This window comes from Callospermophilus lateralis, chromosome 20, assembly GCF_048772815.1.
Source record: "Callospermophilus lateralis isolate mCalLat2 chromosome 20, mCalLat2.hap1, whole genome shotgun sequence".
NCBI classification, from domain to species: domain Eukaryota; kingdom Metazoa; phylum Chordata; class Mammalia; order Rodentia; family Sciuridae; genus Callospermophilus; species Callospermophilus lateralis.
The window spans coordinates 7,761,745-7,780,886 of record NC_135324.1 but is presented as its reverse complement, the minus strand read 5'-3'; the positions used below and the strand labels follow the sequence as shown (position 1 = coordinate 7,780,886).

Genomic DNA, 19,142 nt, shown 5'->3' with positions numbered 1-19,142 from the left:
ATCCTATTTGATTAGATTGAGGCCAGTGCTCAAGTCTAGCAATTTCTTTGGAAAGCTGACTTTTATCTTTAGAGAATCTGGAGTCTGGAGCAGAGGTTTGCAAAAATGTGGTCCCTTGATCCTCTGGTCAGAATTCACTGAGCTAATTGTTTGAAAAGGGAGGTTCTTAGGTCTCATGCTAGATCCACTCAATCAGAGTAACTGGGGTGGGGCCCAGAAACCTGCATTTTTAAGCAAACTCCAGGTGAAATTCATGCCCATTATATTTGAAAAATTAATGGCAAACTTTTCATTTTTACGGTATTTCTTAAATTGGATGTTAGACCACCACCTTGGAATTTCCTAGGTGCCTGTTGGAAATGCAGGTTTCTGAGCAGCACCCACAACTCATGAACCATAAACTCTAGACTCAGGAATCTACACGTATCCTACTGAATTGAAGGGCAGGGCTCCTCACATTTGGCAAGCCTCAGAACTGCCTGCAGAGCTATTAAAGCCAAACTCCAGAGAGCTAGGCCCCCTAGGTATAGGGAAGCAACTTCTAAGGTTGTATTTCCAGTGTCCTGATGTTATGGAGCACGGGCCCCCTGCCAAACTAAGGCTCTACAGAGTTCCCCTTCACCCCAGTTCTTGCAATCAGGCCAGAAAGGTGTCAAACATGTCACTCAGAGTAACAGACCTGCATTAATTTGAAGTGATAGTAAAGAGGGGAAAAGGGACGCACTAAAGGGAGACAGTGGGTCCTCTTGGAGAGGAGGAGGATGGCACACCCCTCCTGCCCTCAGTTTTTTGGGGGGACCCAGGGAAATTTCTAGAGAGTCCTGTCCAGGTCCATCTTGACTTTTGACTGACAGCCCAGGAGCTGCATGGAGCACCTCCAAGAGATGATGGTGTGATGCTCAGAGTTGGAGTTTTTAAGGAAATTGAGTCTCTCTGTTTTTGCCTTAATTTCCTGTCCCCTCAGTAGATTCGTTACCCTTTGAATAGCCCTCAGCAAGCTTTCTTGGGTGGGTCTTGATGTTGTGGTTGCCAGGGTGATTGGGGGTTGTTGCAGTTTCAGTGATGAGGGAGGGTCCAGGCTACCTGGGTAGGTGTGATATGAACTTGAAAAAAAATAGTTTTTCTCAAGGGGATATAACTAAGGCTGGGGGAGGTTGTGACATCCAGGTCCCCATCTTCCAAGTGCTGGCCTATCAGATGAGGCTTCCTGTGGCTTTCAGTTGCCCTTCATTGTCCTTCCCTGATCACCCATTCATGGCTGGATAGCTGCCTAACACTAATAACCCAGGCATAAAATGACATCATGTGTGCACAGGCGTGTGTGTTCAAGTGTGAGCTGGGGGGAGGAGGAGTGGACCAAGTGTTCTCTAAGTCCCTCCCTGTCCTGGTGACGACCCTAGAAAGTTGCCAGGGTGTGATCCATCCACAGAGTTCCATGCATTCCGTCACACCTGGAGCACTGGACGATTGTCCGTTAAAATTCTGGAGTCGCATCTTGCAAAGAATAAGTACAATAGGTGCCCCTTCAGTGGGGATCTGGCACAACCTCCATACAGCACACTTTCCATAATTCAAGAATTTTTTTGTTTGTTTGTTTTTAGGGATATGTTACCTACTGGAAAAATGAGTTAATAATGACAAAGCAGGTGACTCAAAGACAAATGATGACAACAGCAAAGTAGTAAGAAAAAACTCTTGAACTCAAATGAATAAAAAAGGTAATGACAAAATGCAACTCCAGATGGTCATACCATCATTTAAAACACTGGACAGACAAAAAAAAATAATGGGTAAGTAAAATGTTTCCAATTTATGACAGCCCCACCCATGCTCTAGTTTATTATTCCTGTGTCAAGTGCCCCTTCCCCCATTTTGATATAAACTAAGTTTCTTGGTGCATGATCCTTTTCAAAGCAAAGATCAACAAAGCAAAGAAAACGTACTGAAAAACTGGATGTGTGTCTGTTATGTGCCTGGGGTTGGTCCATTGGTTAAACCCAAAGATGGAGACGTGGTAAAAGAATAGAATCAGCCAGTAGAACAACTGAGACCACTGGCAACAACCATGTAGGAGCTGCGATTGGCTGAAAATCATTTGCTCATTGATACCCTGTTTCCTTTTCAAAATGGCTTTGGGATGAACCTATAATAAAGAATACATTAGGGTGAATAAAATAAATACTAGAATGAAGAATTTAGGCCAGGGGAAAGGGAAGATAGGAAATATGATATATGATAGTACATATAACATAGAATCTATGAGTAACATCAAATTTAGCTATGAGCTTCCTGGCAGCTGTGGAGAAAACAGACATTACCTAATTCTTAGTATCAGGACTAGTGATTCTTAAATTCTTATGAAAGGAAGGATTTTCCTTAATGGCAAACTTTCAAAGAACACTTTCACATGGTTGAAATGTCTCCCAAGGACTCAGACATATGGCTTTGATAAGTTTTGGTGAAAATTGCCAATCTGCTTTTCTCTAGTGTTTCACACACAAAGGTCAAAAGAAGATGGCAAATTAGGAGTCTGATGGGAAGGACTTGGCGGGCTCACACACTCGGCCCCATATATGCACTGCTGGTACAGCCATTGTCAACATCAAAAACAGTCCACACTACACACATCTCTGGGAGTAGAGCAATTTCAAAGTCTTAGATAGCTTTCCAGGAAAAAAAAACAGAATGGATACTCTCCAAGTCAAAAAAAAAAAAAAAAGAACAATTCCTTTTTTGGAGTCAAAGAACCAAAGAACTACATGCATGTGAGACATGGAAAAAGAGATATCCCTGGGGAAAAGAACCCAGATATACATGTAAGATGTTGTCTCCTGAAGATCAGATTGTTCTGTTGCCATCAGTAAGTGGAGTGTCAGAGAAAGAGGCTTTCTTCAAGAGAAAATTGCTGACATGTTTGGTTAACTAACCCAGCGTCCCCCACAGTGACAAGAAAATTGTCAAAAGAATGTACGTGCAGGTGGGAAATAGGGAGAGAGTGGAAATTCAGAAACATGGAGAATTGATCATGGTCACAACCGTGTTCTCCATTCTGTTCTGGATCTACAGACCCATTGAAGTTCTTGGAGGAGGGTTGAGCTACTGAACAGGTTAGTTGCTGTGCCCATTAAGATTCTTTCTTTAAGGCAAAAGAAACTGGTTCAGGTTAACTGAAGCAGGGAAGGAATCTGCTGAAGGACATGGGGCAGCTCATCAGATATGAAGAAAATTGAAGAAAAAGGCCCTAGAAGGCAGGACATCCTCAAGCATTACAGGTGAAAATCCATCAGTGCCAATCTGTTCTGGTTATTGCATTCTTGACTGATCAACCCCAACTATGTATCCCTCAGGTAAAGTTAGATTCCAGAGAGGGGAAGCCTGATATTCCAGTTTAGATGAAATGTCCGTCCTCTGACCAGAGCAGGCCACATCATTTCGACCAGTGGTTCTGTATTTCAGTGGTGGGAATCAATTTTGGCCCCGAGACACATCTGGTACCATATGGAGACAATTTTCATTGTCATGAGCAGGGTTGCTGCTAATTCCTACAATGCACAGGGCAGTCCCCCTGTGATCCTTCTGCCTCCAAAATCAATAGTGCCCAAATTCTGACGTTGACCCTTAAGCCCAGGAGGCACCTCCTTGGTGCCAAGGAACCTGGAATCGTGACCTAGATTCCCTGGAATTCCTTTGTCCATTTCTCTCTTCCCCTCCCCTAGTTCTACTTCCACCAGTTTTATTTCCACTGGTAGCCTACAACTGTCTTCTAAAGGATAATCTTTGGCTCCTGGTGCCACTTGTAAGCCCAGAGAGCAGGGAATACCTAGAATTTACACTCCCATAGTGACCCTTAGAGGATGAAGAGGAAAACCCAGTTCTCTTGCTTCAAGTCAGGTGTGATCTATGCTCCAGACCTCCCACAGGTTTGGGGTGAAGCTGGGAGTTTACCTAAGTGGTTCCCAGGCTTAGCATCTTCCTTACCAGTTCCTTCTGCAAACACTTTCTTTTTTTTTTAGTATTTTTTTTAGATGTTGATGGACCTTTATTTTATTTATTTATTTATTTATTTATATGTGTTGCTGAGACTTGAATCTAGTGCCTCACACATGCTAGGCAAGTGCTCTACCACAGTGCCACAACCCCAGCCCTGCAAATGCTTTATTTACATATATATATATATATATATATATATATATATATATATATATATATTTTATTTATTCTAGTTTGTAGATGAACACACAGTATCTTTATTTATTTTTAATGTGGTGCTGAGGATCAAACCACTGAGCTACAGCCCCAGCCCAAGCAAATGCTTTTTTTTTTTTTTTTTTTTAAGAGACAGAGAGAGAGAGAGAGAATTTTTTAATATTTATTTTTTAGTTTTCGGTGGACATAACATCTTTATTTTATTTTTATGTGGTGCTGAGAATCAAACCCTGCAAATGCCAGGCGAGCGCTACCGTTTGAGCCACATCCCCAGCCCCAAATGCTTTCTTAATAACGCATTTGTACCCAAATCCCCTGAGGGTCTCCTTTGGGGAACTGAGCCTAGGACAAGATGTTAGTGTAGGAAGGAAGAAAGGAAATGTTATAGTTAAAGCTTCATCCCAAGGTTTCATAAACTGACTTCCAGACCACTCACGTATAATCGAATCAAGCCTTTATTGAAGCACACAGGTGGCGGCTGACCAGAACATAAAGCTGTTCCCCTGATCAGCCCCGAACAACTGCAAGGGCACTCCTTATAAACCTGAAAAACCACAAAAGAGATGTTCAGGGGGTCTAGCCAATGCAAGCAAGCCAGGTTACAGAAGCAGGACAGTGCAGTCAAGCGGAGGGAAGCCTAACCAATCACAGTTAGCCCAGTCACCCCAGTTACAGAAACAGAGCCCCGTTACCCTATCTACAGAAACAATACCCCATTAGGTAGTTCCGTGTTCTTAAAGGTTTCCATAGCAAAAGAAAAAGAATATCTTGCTCCAGTCATGACTCTTCTACTTGGCATGGTTGTTTTACAGGATGAAGTCATAAAACAAAATGGAGTCACATTTGCTCCTACTATCACAGAAAAAAAGAAGGAAAGAGAGGGGAAGGGGAAATGATTGTAAGAGAGTCAAAACAACAGAAATCCAACATAATGATATGAACCTTCTAGTCCAGGTTTCTCTCCCTTGTGACAAGATTAGGTATCATTGAAGCCTGATTCTTTTAATTTTTAAAAAAATTTTTAAAAAATTTTAAAAAATTAAAGATATGGACACAATATTTTATTTTTTAAAATATTTATGTTTTTAATTTTAGGAGGACATAATATCTTTATTTTATTTTTAAGTGGTGCTGAGGATCGAACCCAGTGCCTCATGCCTGGTAGGCAAGTGCTGTACCTCTGAGCCACAACCCCAGCCCTGAAGCCCAATTCTTAGCAGGAGTGTTCAGGAAATGCCCCAATAAGCTGTTATCCATAATTAAACCTTCACAAGCAGAATCATACCAAGGGCTCTTAGGCAGAACCAAGTTAATAACAGATTGATATTTTCCGATCATTCATAGCACCAACAGCAAAATCGTCACTGAGAATGAGCATTAGATTTCACCCGTGGGAAAGACTGAAGAGGCAGCAACGCATCAGATGAGGAGATTTAGTGAGGGGAGGATCGTGATGCCTAATCACAACACCCAGATAGAGAAAGCATGGAGACACCCAAGCGTTGCTCTCGGGGGCTGGATTGCTGCTTCCTTGAGCAAATTTGAGCAGCTGAAATGCACGGGTTAGAGGGACGCCTCATGAATGATATATAAGAGATTACTAGTCTGAAGATAAGAAAACAAGATGTTTGCAGGCATCAGAGAAAAAGAGCAAAGGAGAATAAGTCATCTTAGTGGATAAACAGAGCCCTTCTAGCATCCTGAAATCAAACAAAGGATATTAAAAGATACCTGGAATATGGGTGGAAAACAATCTTAGTGTGAAAGGGGAAGAAAAATTTTTATAAAATAAAAAGCATCTTCTTGTTCCTCTGCCTTCTCTCCTGCCTGGAACAGCACTGAGGGCTTTAGGCAAGAACAAGAATGCATTTTCCTAAAGCTCTGGGACCATCTAACACAATAGCCCCTGGCCATGTACGGGATATTTAAATTTAAATGATGGAAAATGAAATAAAATTCAAACTTCAAGTGTTCTTGGTTTTTTTTCCCCCCATGGGGGTCGGGGGTTCCATTTCCAGTTTATATCCCTCCCTGGACTTCAAAATCCTAATCAATACATGAAGAAGGCTAACAAGATGGTCTGCAAGGTCCCTTTCCAGCTCTGGTATTCTCTGCTCTGCAGTCTCTCTCGGTTGAACATCTGAGAAGTAATCACCATGTAAATGATCAAGAGTTTGTAGACCTTAAAAATTCAACTGGCATGTGTCCTACTAGACTCAGGGCTGTGCTCTCCAGATTTTCCATAAGGGAACTTTTGCTTCCTCTAACTCTTGGCTCCATGGGGCCTGCCTGAGCTGCAGAGAGCTGTCACACCCAAGGTCATGGCCTTCAGGGAACATCTCACATCCAGTGACTGAGGGAAATGGGGATATAAAGATCTGGTTATTTCTACACCATGTGGGACAATTCCAACAGACAACATAGTTGTCCTTTGGTTGGTTCCAGAACCAACCATCTGGGATACCATAATCCTCAGATGTTCAAGTCCCTTCTAAATAACGGCACAGTATTTGCATATAACCTATGCACCTCCTCCCTAGATTACTTGCAATTATCTAATGCAATGTAAAATTAGGCGAATATTATGTTACGCTATATCATTTAGATCATATGACAGGGAAGAAAAGGTTACATATGTTCAGTATGGATGCGATTTTTTAAAAATATTTCTAATTCTCGGTTTGTTGGATCATCAGATGCAACACTGAGTCTGCTGTACTGCTCCTGTAACCCCTGCCAGGTTGCAGGGGATCTGCAGCACATGCACACACAGTCCAGCTCCTCCTCTGCTCAGTCCCCTTCCTCCCCACTCTCTCCTTGATATGGACTCCTAATCCATTACAAATAAGCATCTCAGGGTCTGCTTCTGGAAAACCCCACTTCACATCAGCATGGTGCCTTGGAGGCTGGCTTGGCAATGGAATAAAGGATTTGGGGAAGATTCAGTGACAAAATCATATCTGATAGCAATCATGCTAGCTGCCAATTTTTTGGCACTACACTTGGGGCAAGGTGCTATTCCATGTGCTTTGCATGTGTTAATTCATGGAATGAGTGTCCAGATCAGTGCATGAGGTGCTATTGATACAGATGAGGAAGCTGAGGGACAGAGAAGATGAACAACTGGCCCAAAGTCCTGCAGTTAGAAAGCAGCACAAGCTGGACATGTGCACAGAGAGCCTGGCTCCAACTCACCAAGTAGAGTCGTTAGCACTTAAGTCATCAACCCCCTGGGCTTCAGTCTTTTCTTTTATGAGTTATTTGGCCACGACAGCCTCTCGAGCCCCTTCCAAATGTACTGTTTGGTATTCTTTCTCCTTCTCAGTGTGCCAATCGTCTCTTAGAATTGGTCACAGAGGGGCGACCATTGCTCTCCGTGCAACTCTAGTCTGGCTTTGCGGAGGGAGGTGAACGGGAATCCAGGAGAAAGGCTAGAGTTCCACTCTGTGCACTTTTAGGGCAGGAGCAAACTGCTCCAGGAAGCCTTCTGCCAAGCCCTCCCCACCCACACACACAGGATATAAAATGAGAATTTTTCTGACCTTGAGATTAAAATGTGCCAGGCATTGAATTATGAGCTGGATGTTGATTGAATCACTTAATCCCCACCACAGATGTGGAAACGGAGGCTCAGAGAGGTGAAGTCACTTTCCCAAGATCACAAAGATGGTACTATCAGAGCAGGATTTACACCCCATCTCTGCTCTTGATCAAATATGGTGTGAGTTTCCTCCATGGGAAATCATACTGCATACATGGTCCTCAATGTGGTGATGGGCCTAGTTAGAGTTCTGTAGGTCATGGGGTGTGCATACGAAAGGGATTAGGGTAGATCTCATGGTATCCCTGAGTTAATTCTCTCCAGAGGGCCTTTATAAAAAGAGCAAGCCTGGTCCCACCACCATGCCATGGCAAAAGTGATCTCTCCCTCTCATATGTGTCCCTGACATCCACCATTAGGCCCTCACCAGAGGACTAAGTGAGGGGCTACTTGATCTTGGAATTTCTGTCTTCAAAACTGTGTGAGCAAAATAAACCTCATAAGTAGCCTGTCTTGGTTATCTTAACATAGTTGCAAAAAAAAAAAAAAAAAAAAAGGACTAATATAGCCTCTGATGACTTGGGCATCAAGGACCCCAGCTAGCATTTATTTGTTTATTTATTTATTTATTTATTTTTGGTGCTCAGGATTGAACCCAGGGGCACTTAATCACTGAGCCACATCCACAGCCCTTCTTTTTTTTGTATTTTATTTAAAGACAGGGTCTCACTGAGATGCTTAGGGCCTTGCTAAATTCCTGAGGCTGACTTTGAACTCATAATCCTTGTGCCTCAGCCTCCCGAGTCACTGGGATATGGGCATGTGCCAACTAGCATTTATTAATCCATTTTGTCCCATTATCCTCTACAGAATTTGAAACTTGGGACTTAATGGGTTAAAATGCAGCTGAAGTAAAGCCATTCCCAGTCTGAACCCTTGGTCCCAGCCCATGCCAAAATTAGGACTCAAAGGGAGGTCTCAAAGGCAAAAAGAGGGGGGAGGAAGCGGAAAGGAAGGAGACAGGGAGACACAGACAGAGAGAGATAGCTGGAGCTGTCCGTCAGTAGTGCCCACACACAAGGGGACCACATCACCTGGTCTTGCAGTCCAACACTTGCCTAAGCAAGGGCTGAGGAAACCCTTCCTTCTGCATAAAGGAGAGAGAAAGGGGGAAAGAATAGAGGGCAGAGGGCTGGAATGGAGGACAAGACTGAGTGAATTCCTCCTTGGTCAGAAGCATGGCAGCCCCCAGTGTAAGCACTTGGCCTGTATTGACTCGTGTGATCCCCAGAACAGCCTTATGAAATAAACACTATATATTCTCCATTTTTTTTAGGTGGAACAAGTGAGGTTAACTGGTTTTCCCACAGTCATACAACCAGCAGGTTAGCTCTCTGAGTCTCATCTTTAACCTGTCAATTAGCTTCAGTTTTGCTAGCTGTTTAAGTCAGCTTGGCATCAAGCTGATCAAACTACCCAACAAGAACAAGTTAGAGGAGGAAAAGTTTATCTGGAGGGCTCATGGTTTCAGAGGTCTCAGTCTACAGATGGCCAACTCCATCACTCTGGGCCCAAGGTGAGGAAGCACACCATGGCAGAAGGGCCCAGTGGAAGAAAACTGCTTGCCTTGGTTCTTGGCAGGGTCCGGAAACAGAGAGGATAGGAGGAGTGAAGAGGCCTCAGCGAAGAAGCACCCTTTCAGGGCACAACCCCAGCGAGCCGCCTCCTGCAGCCCCGTCCCACCTGCCTACCAGTTACTTCCCAGTCAGTCCATTCAAATTAGGGTGGACTAACGGCTCTCACAGTCCAATCATTTCACCTCTAAATGTTGTTGCATGAACAGGAGCTTTGGGGGAACACCTGAAATGCAAACAAAAACAGTGACAATGAACCATCATTGCAGCATATGATCCAACAATGCTCGTTGGTAAAGGAATGGGAAGAGCACTGGACTGTGAGTTAGGAGCCCTGATGTGTAGTTCCATTTGTGTCCCTTGCAAGTTCTGATCTTGGGCAGATTCTTTTTTCCCTATTTATAAAAGGAGTTGATGGAATGAACTTAAGTGTAACAGTAGTTGTTAGAAATAGTAGACCTAGAAGTCATAGTGGAATTCACTGTAGTAGGAGGAATGATAATAGAACTACACAATATTATAAATAGTAGAAGTAGTAGTAGTAATAATAGAAATGGTGGGATGAGGAGGAGGAGGAGGAGGAGGAGGAAGAGGAGGAGGAGGAGGAGGAAGAGGAGGAGGAGGAGGAGGAGGAGGAAAGACATTAAATAGAAATAGTAGCAGAAGTCGCCAGGAGCAGAAAAAGGAAAAGGACAATGCTGGCACAGGATGGAGGAGGAGGAAGAGGAGGAAGAGAAAGAATAAAAAGAAATCGCCCAAATTTATTGAAGACTTCCTGTGTGCCAGGTACTGTGCTCTTGCTAGAAAGCTACCTGCCATCATGCCCATTTTACAGATGGAAAAATAGAGTTTTGGATTCAGACATGGCAACCTGTGCCAGGAGGTGGTAGAGTTGGGAATCGGTGCCCCACCCTGCTGTGCTGCCTCTCCAGAGCCACCACATGATGCTCCCAAGGGAGGGCTATATCCACTTTTACAACACTGTTCCAAACATCCTGCTGCACCTAATGATCTGGCTATCCCCACCCTTTTCCTCTGAATGAGAAGGAAACCAGAATTCACTCCTTTCAGACAAAATCCTCTATAAATACTTTCCATGGAATGCCCTCTTTACTTGAGACTGGTTGTCACCCAACACTCTGTTGACATTTCCTTTTTTAAAGAACATAACATACATTCTTGGGCTGAGCTCAAACATTCTTACATTTTGTTTTTCTAAAGAAACTATTTATGGAAAAACATAATTATTGGAAATGCGGGGTGGAAGCCCAGAGTTTTTTCTCTCTCCCTCTATGATGAAGGGCATTGAATGTCAGCCTTCTACAATTCTCCAGCCCCTTCCCTGAGGCATAAAGCTTCTTAATGATAAAAATCAAGGATGTTAATTGGACAGTGGATTGGGGGAACCCATGTCAAGCATTTTATATGCATTTTTCATATACTTCTCAATGTAATCCATGAGACAGAGAGTCAGCATTATCAGCTCCATTTTACAGATACTGAAACTAAAGCTCCCAAGCTTTAACCATGCATTCCCCCAAATTTCATGCGGAGACACATTTGCACAAGTACCCAAGTTCATACATTAATGGTATCTGGAGGTGGGATCTTTTGGGTAATGAGGTTATGCCCTCGTTAATAGATGGCTACAGTCATGGATTGATGGATTTTGAGGGAGTGGCTTGTTAAAAAAGGAGCTCTCTGGCTTACTTGCTCTGTTTCGCCATGTGATGCCCTCTGCCATGTGACAACAAGAAGGCCCTCTCCCCATGCTGGAGCCATGTTCTTGGACTTCCTGGCCTCCAGAACCAAGAGCTAAACAAACTTCTATTATTTATAAGTGTAGATTATAAAGATGGTCTCAGGTATTCTGTTACAGCAAGAGAAAATGGACTGTAACATACAGTAACTGATGGAGAAGGGCTCTTCCACACAGGTTTGCCTGAATCCAAACTAGGACTCGTAGATTGAATGGGAGTACCTGGAAGTCACCAGCTAAAGGAATTTAAAGTAACATCAGAAGCAATGCAAACTTCAGATGATTGAATATTCAGCAATTGACCCACAAAGACACACTCATCACAGCTCATTAGCAGCACTCACCTGAATAACAGCCAGGGGTGTCAGGGAGAGGCTCGGTGAACCTTCTCAGGCACTCATCCACTGTTTTTTCAACAAACATATACAGCCAGTCATTTAGTACATCAAACGGAAACTTAGCAACCAGAGACACAACAGGAACCAATATGGACACAGTCCCTGCCCACCTGGAAGCACAGAATTGAGGGGGAGTCAGCAAGTCAAGAAACAATTCTAGTTCAGTGGGACAAAAGAGACACTAATGTTAAAGTCAAAGGAACTCCAATAATTTGAGAGGGAGATCAGGGATAGCCTGAAGAGAGGGAGGGAAGAGTCAAGGAAACCTTCCTGGAAGAGGTGCCACCAAACTGCTAACTGACAACCAGAAGTCAGGTAAATGAGATTGGCTCTGGAAAGTGTCCTGGGCAGAAAGAACAATACATGGAGGAAAAGGAGCAAGCACAGAATGAACGACTGTGGACCACATGGACTGTACATTCTGAAGGTGGAGATGGAGGCCTAGGTCACCTGTGGCTGGGTGACATAAACCACTACAGCTATGCAATTAACACTAGGTTCTTAGATCTTGCTCCAGCTTCAAGTTCACCCAGTCACCTTTCAGCTTCCTTGGCTTCCCATGATGGCTAACCTACAGGGAGAATGTGTCTAGAAAGGTGAAATTCCAAATACAAATGCAAAATTGTTTATTCACCAAATTCTCAAGTGAATTTGGTTATCACCAGTGAGTCACCTGAGTGTCCCAGCCTACTCAGCAAAGACCCAGACATAGAACATGGTGCCCCTGCTCTACAGGGACCTATCTGATTGAGATGGATCATCTGCCCAGGAGGCACATGGCTGATTTCATGCATTGATATGTATTCAATGTCTGTTAGAATCCTCTCTGTTGCTACCAAGAGAAAAATCGATCTCTTAAATGACAAGAGGATTTATGGTTTCACATATCAGGAAGATTAATTCTATAACTCAATGATGTCATCAAGTCCCTGATATTTTTCCCCAAAATCTTTACTCTACTATTGTCTTCCCTCAAAGATGACATTCATTAGACGTTTCCTGCCCTGTTCTTATTTTTTTAATATTTTGTTTTTAGTTCTAGTTGGACACAATACCTTTATTTTATTCATTTATTTATTTACTTTTAGTAGCACTGAGGATAGAACCCAGCACCTCGCACATGCTAGGCACGCGCTCTACTGCCGTTATGAGCCATAACCCCAGCTCTTCCCTGTTCTTATTTTCAAAAGCAAACAGTCACTCCAGATTTCCTCTCAGATTGTATAGGCTAAAAATTGGTTTCAGGCCCCTTCTAATTAGCTAAATTAGAAAAGAAAGAGTATTGATTGGTCTGGATCCACCAGAGAAAGTTTCACCAGCCCTGGCCAAAGGCCCCATAGAGACGAGCAAAATGGAACACGTACAGGCTCTGCCGGGCAGGAAAGGTGAGAAGTGGCTATGGGCCATGGCCAGCTCCAGTGGCCATGCTCCTGGCATTCAGTGAGAAAAAGAAACAAGCAAGACAGGAGGGAGGGTGGGATAGAGGCTGCAGTGGTATATTCAACCCAACCGTCTTTGTGGCAAGAAACAGAAAACCTACTCAAACTAGATTCAAAGATGAATCAATTCTACTTACTAGAACACATAACTGAGAACTCCAGGACTTTACTGTCTTCAGAGTTGCACCAAATTACAACATGTATACAACAGTGGTCCCATGAGATTACATCTTCCTGTGACATCATAGCTATGTTAGTTTGCATAAGTACTATGTCGTTCACAGAGTGAAGATATCACCAATGATCCACTTCTCAGAACACACTCCCCTTGTTAAATGGTGTATGGCTGTACAGACAGAAGATTCTCAGCAATCTGTCTCAATTCCTCTGTTGACAATGCTTTTTCACAAGATGATCTGCAGCTTCAGGTCTCTGTCCTCCCAGTCCAACAACCTCAAGAGAAAAGGGGCTTCTCCTTTTTACTCTTCCAGCACAAGACCCTAATCTGAGGCTCAATGGCCTCCACTAAGACCACCTTCTCATCCCTGATACACAAGACTGTGGCTACAAGGTAGCTGATGGTTAGGTTGCATGTTCATCAAGTCTGGATCATATGATAACCATGGGCAAGGGAGGGAGGAGGAGGACCACTGAGAAGTAAGGGGCAGAAGTGGACACAGAGCCTGGGAGGGGGGTGACTTGATTGTGTCACTTTCCATTGTTCATCCATAGCTTCTGCTTGATTTTTCTTTGACAGGTAGAAAAACAACCCCAAAGTCTGTGTCTTTACATAGTCTTCTCTCCCTGCTAAGCAACAAAAAAATACCTTCCAAGAATCCTTCCAAACCAAGAGCAGGGAGAATGGCTGCAGAAAGACACCTGTGCTTAATTAATGGAAGTTGACTGTCACGAAATGATGTCAGTGGCTCAAACTTTCTTTAATCTAGGTTTGGAGAGGGAACACATAGGTGACTATGGATGAAGTTTTTTTTTTTTTTTCATGACCACAATGAAAATAAAGAAGCAGCATAATTGGCACCATGTAGTTAAAAAGCATCAAATGAATCACTGGCAGTTTTGTTTTGATGGGAAGGGGTGGGGATTGGGCCAGAGCAGAACAAACAATGGCAGGCATGGCCCGAGTAACTTGCCAAGTTGCCCCTTTTTGGAAAAAGAGCGAGACTGAACTTGTGAGTAGGTTTTTATGTCATTGAGAACCCACAATAAATGCAGTGATTTTGGGAAGATTTCCAAATGGGATGACCCTCCTCCCTGAGCCTATATAAGGCATCATGGCGCCAGAATGATCACAGGACAAAGATAAGCATATATGACTGTAGGCTTGGTTAGCCCACCATTCCCATCATAGGCCTTTGCTCCTGCTTTTCCCCCCACCTGATGCACACATAACTGATTTATCCTCAGCCTTGAGATCCCAACTTAAAGCCTCCTTGTCAGAGAGACAGGTCCCACGATTCGCTTCTGATGGCATTCATTGGTTTCTCAGCGGACCACCTGTCTATGTGTGCTTGGTTTACTGGCAGGCCCGCAGACTTGCTTACATTCTGGTTTAAGGATGGCTGCATGAAGCCAGAGCCCTGGTCCAATCTTAGTCACCAGGAGATGGCCAGCACCCCAACCAGTGACTGGCCACAAATATTTGTTTAAAAGATGAATTCATTATGTGTGGTCCCTTCTCACTGACACCCATACTTGGGCTATAGCCTATTTACAAAGACTCCAAACCCTTCCAGAGGCCTTTTCTCTACCAAGACCACACATCCTAATCTACCTTCACACTTCTGGTATCTGATGAGTCTCATCCATTCATAAACGTCAGTGTCACCTTCTTTCTGTAGCTTGCCTGGATCCCCACCTCAGCCCATGACAGTGAGTAATAGAAATAACACAGTTCCTTGAGTTAGAGAGCCACATGTTTCAATCTTGGCTCCTAAACTGGTTAGCTGTGAGTACCTAGGAAGATGTTTAGCCTTTCTGAGCTTCTGTTTCCTCATCTAAGAAGAGGGGATCACGATAGCACCAACCAATAGGATTTCTTTCAGGACTAAATGAGAATAGACAAACAAAAACGTCCAGCCCCATGACCTCATATCATTGTTTTAGGATTGTAGCATTAATCACAGCCATTTGTGGATGTGCAGACCAACATATTGGCATTCTTTGAGGGAGGGATGATATTCTGTTTCTCTTTATTTTCTCATGACTTGCACTTTGCATCAAACACTAGGTGCTCAATAAATTTGTGTTGAATTCAACTGGATGTTATTCCAACATCACCCAAGCATTCGAGCATCTTCTGTACTTTGCCTTGATCTGCTGCTATGCAGAGAAGGAGAGTCCAAATGGTTTATGTCATGAGCAAAAATGAAGAAGAAATGTTGCCAGTTGTGAGAAAATCATCACACCCCACGTTCCCCCACACACGGAATTGCTTTCAATCAAGTTCTAGTCTGGGCGCTTTATCCTCCAAGCCCATATTTATTAGCGTGAGTGTTAAAGAGGTTACTGAGAGCAAATGCACAGAGTGGACAGGAAATAACGCTGGCTTGGTGTCTCTCTAAAATGGATACATCTTCGCATTCACTTCTTAAGCTGAGATCTACTTTGGAAAACACAAGACCTAACGTCTCAGCCATTTTTTTTAAATATTTTTTTAGTTGTCAATGGAGATTTATTTTTATTTATTTACTTTTATGTGGTGCTGAGGATCGAACCCAGTTCCTCACACATGCCAGGTAAGTGCTCCACCACTGAGCCACACCCTCAGCCCATGTCCCAGCCTTTTGCTGTCTCAAACTATCCACCCCTTCCCTTCCTCAGCTCCAGAGACTGTGTCAACTTTAAAGTTGTGATGACAGGCCCCAGAGGAGCCAGATGTGGTAAACAGACATTATTTGTTTCCCTGGATTCTGGTGCATTCAACAGGAGCCTTCAGCTCCCATAGTCCCAAAGCCCTACCAATTCCAGTTCCAGACCATAATTTACCATTCACAGGGCACTAATCATTCTAATCAGACACCTAGGTGGCTCCAGCATCCGATATCAAGTTCTGGCTATGCTTTCATTTTCCCCCCAATATTATAAAAGTGCTTCTTTTTTTAAAACATGTTTTTGTTGGAAAGATCTGTATGTCTTCACTGCAGACTTTCGGACTTCACTGGAGCATAATATGCCCCTTAGAAAGTCAATCAGTACTGATTAATGTAATGCACATATATGACAGATAGAAATAAGATTTGCTGCATCGTTCACAGATGGTGGTTGTTTTGAAAGGGAGGCTGTAGATATGCCATGGGGACCACTCTTCATTCAGCAAGTTGTTATTTACTTGGAAATATCTCCTCCATTCCATGGATTGTAGGCGTGTTTTCTCACTCAATGGGAAAAACGGAAGAAATAAGTCATGGAAACCTTTCATTTTTCTCATTCCTGTCATAGAAACACGAAGAAACTGCTGTCTCTAAAAATGCTGCTAAGTTAGGGCAGCCCAGGGTGTTTCAAGGCCACATTCTGGCCCCTTCTTTCTGTTTTATGTGGCTTCCTGCTCTCATATCTGATGAAAATAGCTCTTTCCATGGCAACATTACATAGAGATATGGCAGGTTCTCTTTCTTTTCTTTTTAAAGCAACATTGTTGATCTTTAAACTAAATTCCCCCATCCTTTTCTCTTATTCCATAGTCACACTTGGATTGGCGATTTCTCTCAAGGGCATGTGAGGACACTTAGCCACCTTTACCAAGGGACTTAGCTCTCCTCAGTCCCCCATATGATGTTAATCCTTAATATTTATAGGTTTTAACCTGGGGTATAAGTCCAAGTTCTCAGCTCAATGTCCACAGTCATTCACGATGGCCCAGCCTACTTTTATATATTCATAGCCTAGCCTAGTTTACATTTTTATTTTATATGCTAACAGTACTGAGCTATTTAATCAATGACCCAAATGTACTGGACTTTCATGTTCACTGGAGCATAATATACCCCTTAAAAAGTCAACCGTGACTGATTAATGTAATGCATACATTTGACAGATAGAAATAAGATATGCTGCATCATTCACAGATGGTAGTGGCATTGGAAGGGAGGCTGTAGATATGCCATGGGGACCAATCTTCATTCAGAAAGTTGTTATTTACTTGGAAATATCTGCGTTACAGTCAAGTTCAACATATCACCACATCCTGAGCATGCACATGTTCACACACACACACACACACACACACACACACACACACGCACACACGTACACATTCATAGACACTCACCTCCTATCTTTGAACAATAAAGTAAAATTCTACTGAAGATCAATGGAGAGAAAAACTGAAGAAAGAAATTCTGTGCATCACTCAACCCCAAATTTGTCCTTTTAAAACTTGTAAAATATTTCTTCAAAGTTCCTTTCCCTATGATAACTGTTAAATGTCACTCTCCCACTTTATCCCAGAACTGCTCTCCAATTGAAGTGAATGCTTTCTTCTCAATCCTCTTCTAGTTCAATTATCACACAGAATAACATGAAAGCCAGGGAGCTAGCTGAGAAACTTCACTGAAACCAGATCATTAGACAAAATCACTGACCACTCATCCTTCCTGATGAGTGCAGGGTTGGGGAGGGGAGGACACTGATGCCCAGCTCATCCCACCATGGACAGGTTACAAATGCACCTGGCACCTCAAGTGCACATGCTCTTTCCTCTACCCAGAACACCCTCCTCACATCACCTCTATGATTAAACCTTAAGGTTTCAAGACCCAGGTGAAGAATCATCACTTCTGAGAAATTGTGGGGAATTTCAGACACGTGACCCTGAAGATGTGGCACTATTTCTTAACTTTTGGGTTTTGGACTTATTGACATGTCCCTTGGCTCTATGATGCCATAAATCCTTTGAATAGAATCTCTTCCCATCTTAATCTCCAAAACTCGGACCGGCACGTGCCTAAAACATAGTATACGCTGAGTAAATATTTGCCAGATGAAATTATATTCTCGTCACCCATCCAGAATCTGGGTGTAGCAGGTGTTCTTTATTAGGAAATATCATTGAACAAGTTTCTGTCCATCTCTGAGTCACAGGGTTTACTGTGAGCCTGTTCTAATAAGTACTTCATGTGAATGAACACATGTGATGGTGACAAGATTCACATGATATACATATTGTCATCCTCACTTTATGGATGATGATGTTTAAGTTGAACTCTCTGCTGGTAGATTTTCTGATTGCTCAAAATATTTGTTGCCTGCCCCGGAGAGCCGCCTTTCTATAGGAAGACTCTCCATTCAAACTTGGCAATGTGATTTGCTTTGACCTTTGAAAACTAAGAAGGGATATGTCATTAGTGAATCTTTGAGAACCAGCATATGGTTTTCTATACTCTATCACCCTGGGGCCCAGAGTAAAGATGATGTGAAACAGAAATACAGCTGGCCCCACATGGCCATAGAGCACAAACAAGAAATAAACCTTTGTTTTTGAGATCTGAGGAATCTCAAAAACAAATATTTTGAGCAATCAAAAAATCTACCAGAGGGGATTTGAACTTCAACATCATTATCCATAAAGTGAGGATGATAATATGTATGTCATATGAATCTTGCCATGTTAGATGCGTTCTTTCACAAGACTTATTAGATTTGGGGATCATTTGTTACCACTGCATAACTTAGCCAAAACTGACTAAATGAACTACATAAACTTGATCTTTTTAAATGTCACCACATCCAAAAAAAGAGATTAACAACTATCTGTTCATCAGCCCTCTTCCCCTTGATTGCTGAGATAATATATCTGATCTAGCAGTAGCCTAATACTCCACGTCTCTCTCTCCCTCCATACTATTGTCTGAAGAAGCTCTGTGATATAAGAAGAGCAGCAATCACATTATCATGATGCTTCCAAGTCTCTGGTGCCTTTCCATTGCTTTCATGTGATGACAAGACCTTCTAGAACCTGGCTCTTACCCGTCTGTCTAATCTCCTCATATTTTACCATCTCCCTTGAACTCAGTAGTCATCCACTCTGATCTTTCCCCTCTATCTTCAGGCCTTGAACTTGCTGTTCCTTCTATTTGGAACTCTCTGTCCTACCCGCCTTCATTCTGTTTCTTTATTCAAATGATACTTCCTTGAGAATGCCTTCCA

At 42.8% G+C, this 19,142-nt stretch overlaps 1 pseudogene; it reads right to left on the bottom strand.

Moving 5' to 3' along the window:
- LOC143385715 (adapter molecule crk pseudogene) overlaps positions 1-19,142 on the bottom strand; it is a 148,982-nt pseudogene that overhangs the window by 113,408 nt on the left and 16,432 nt on the right.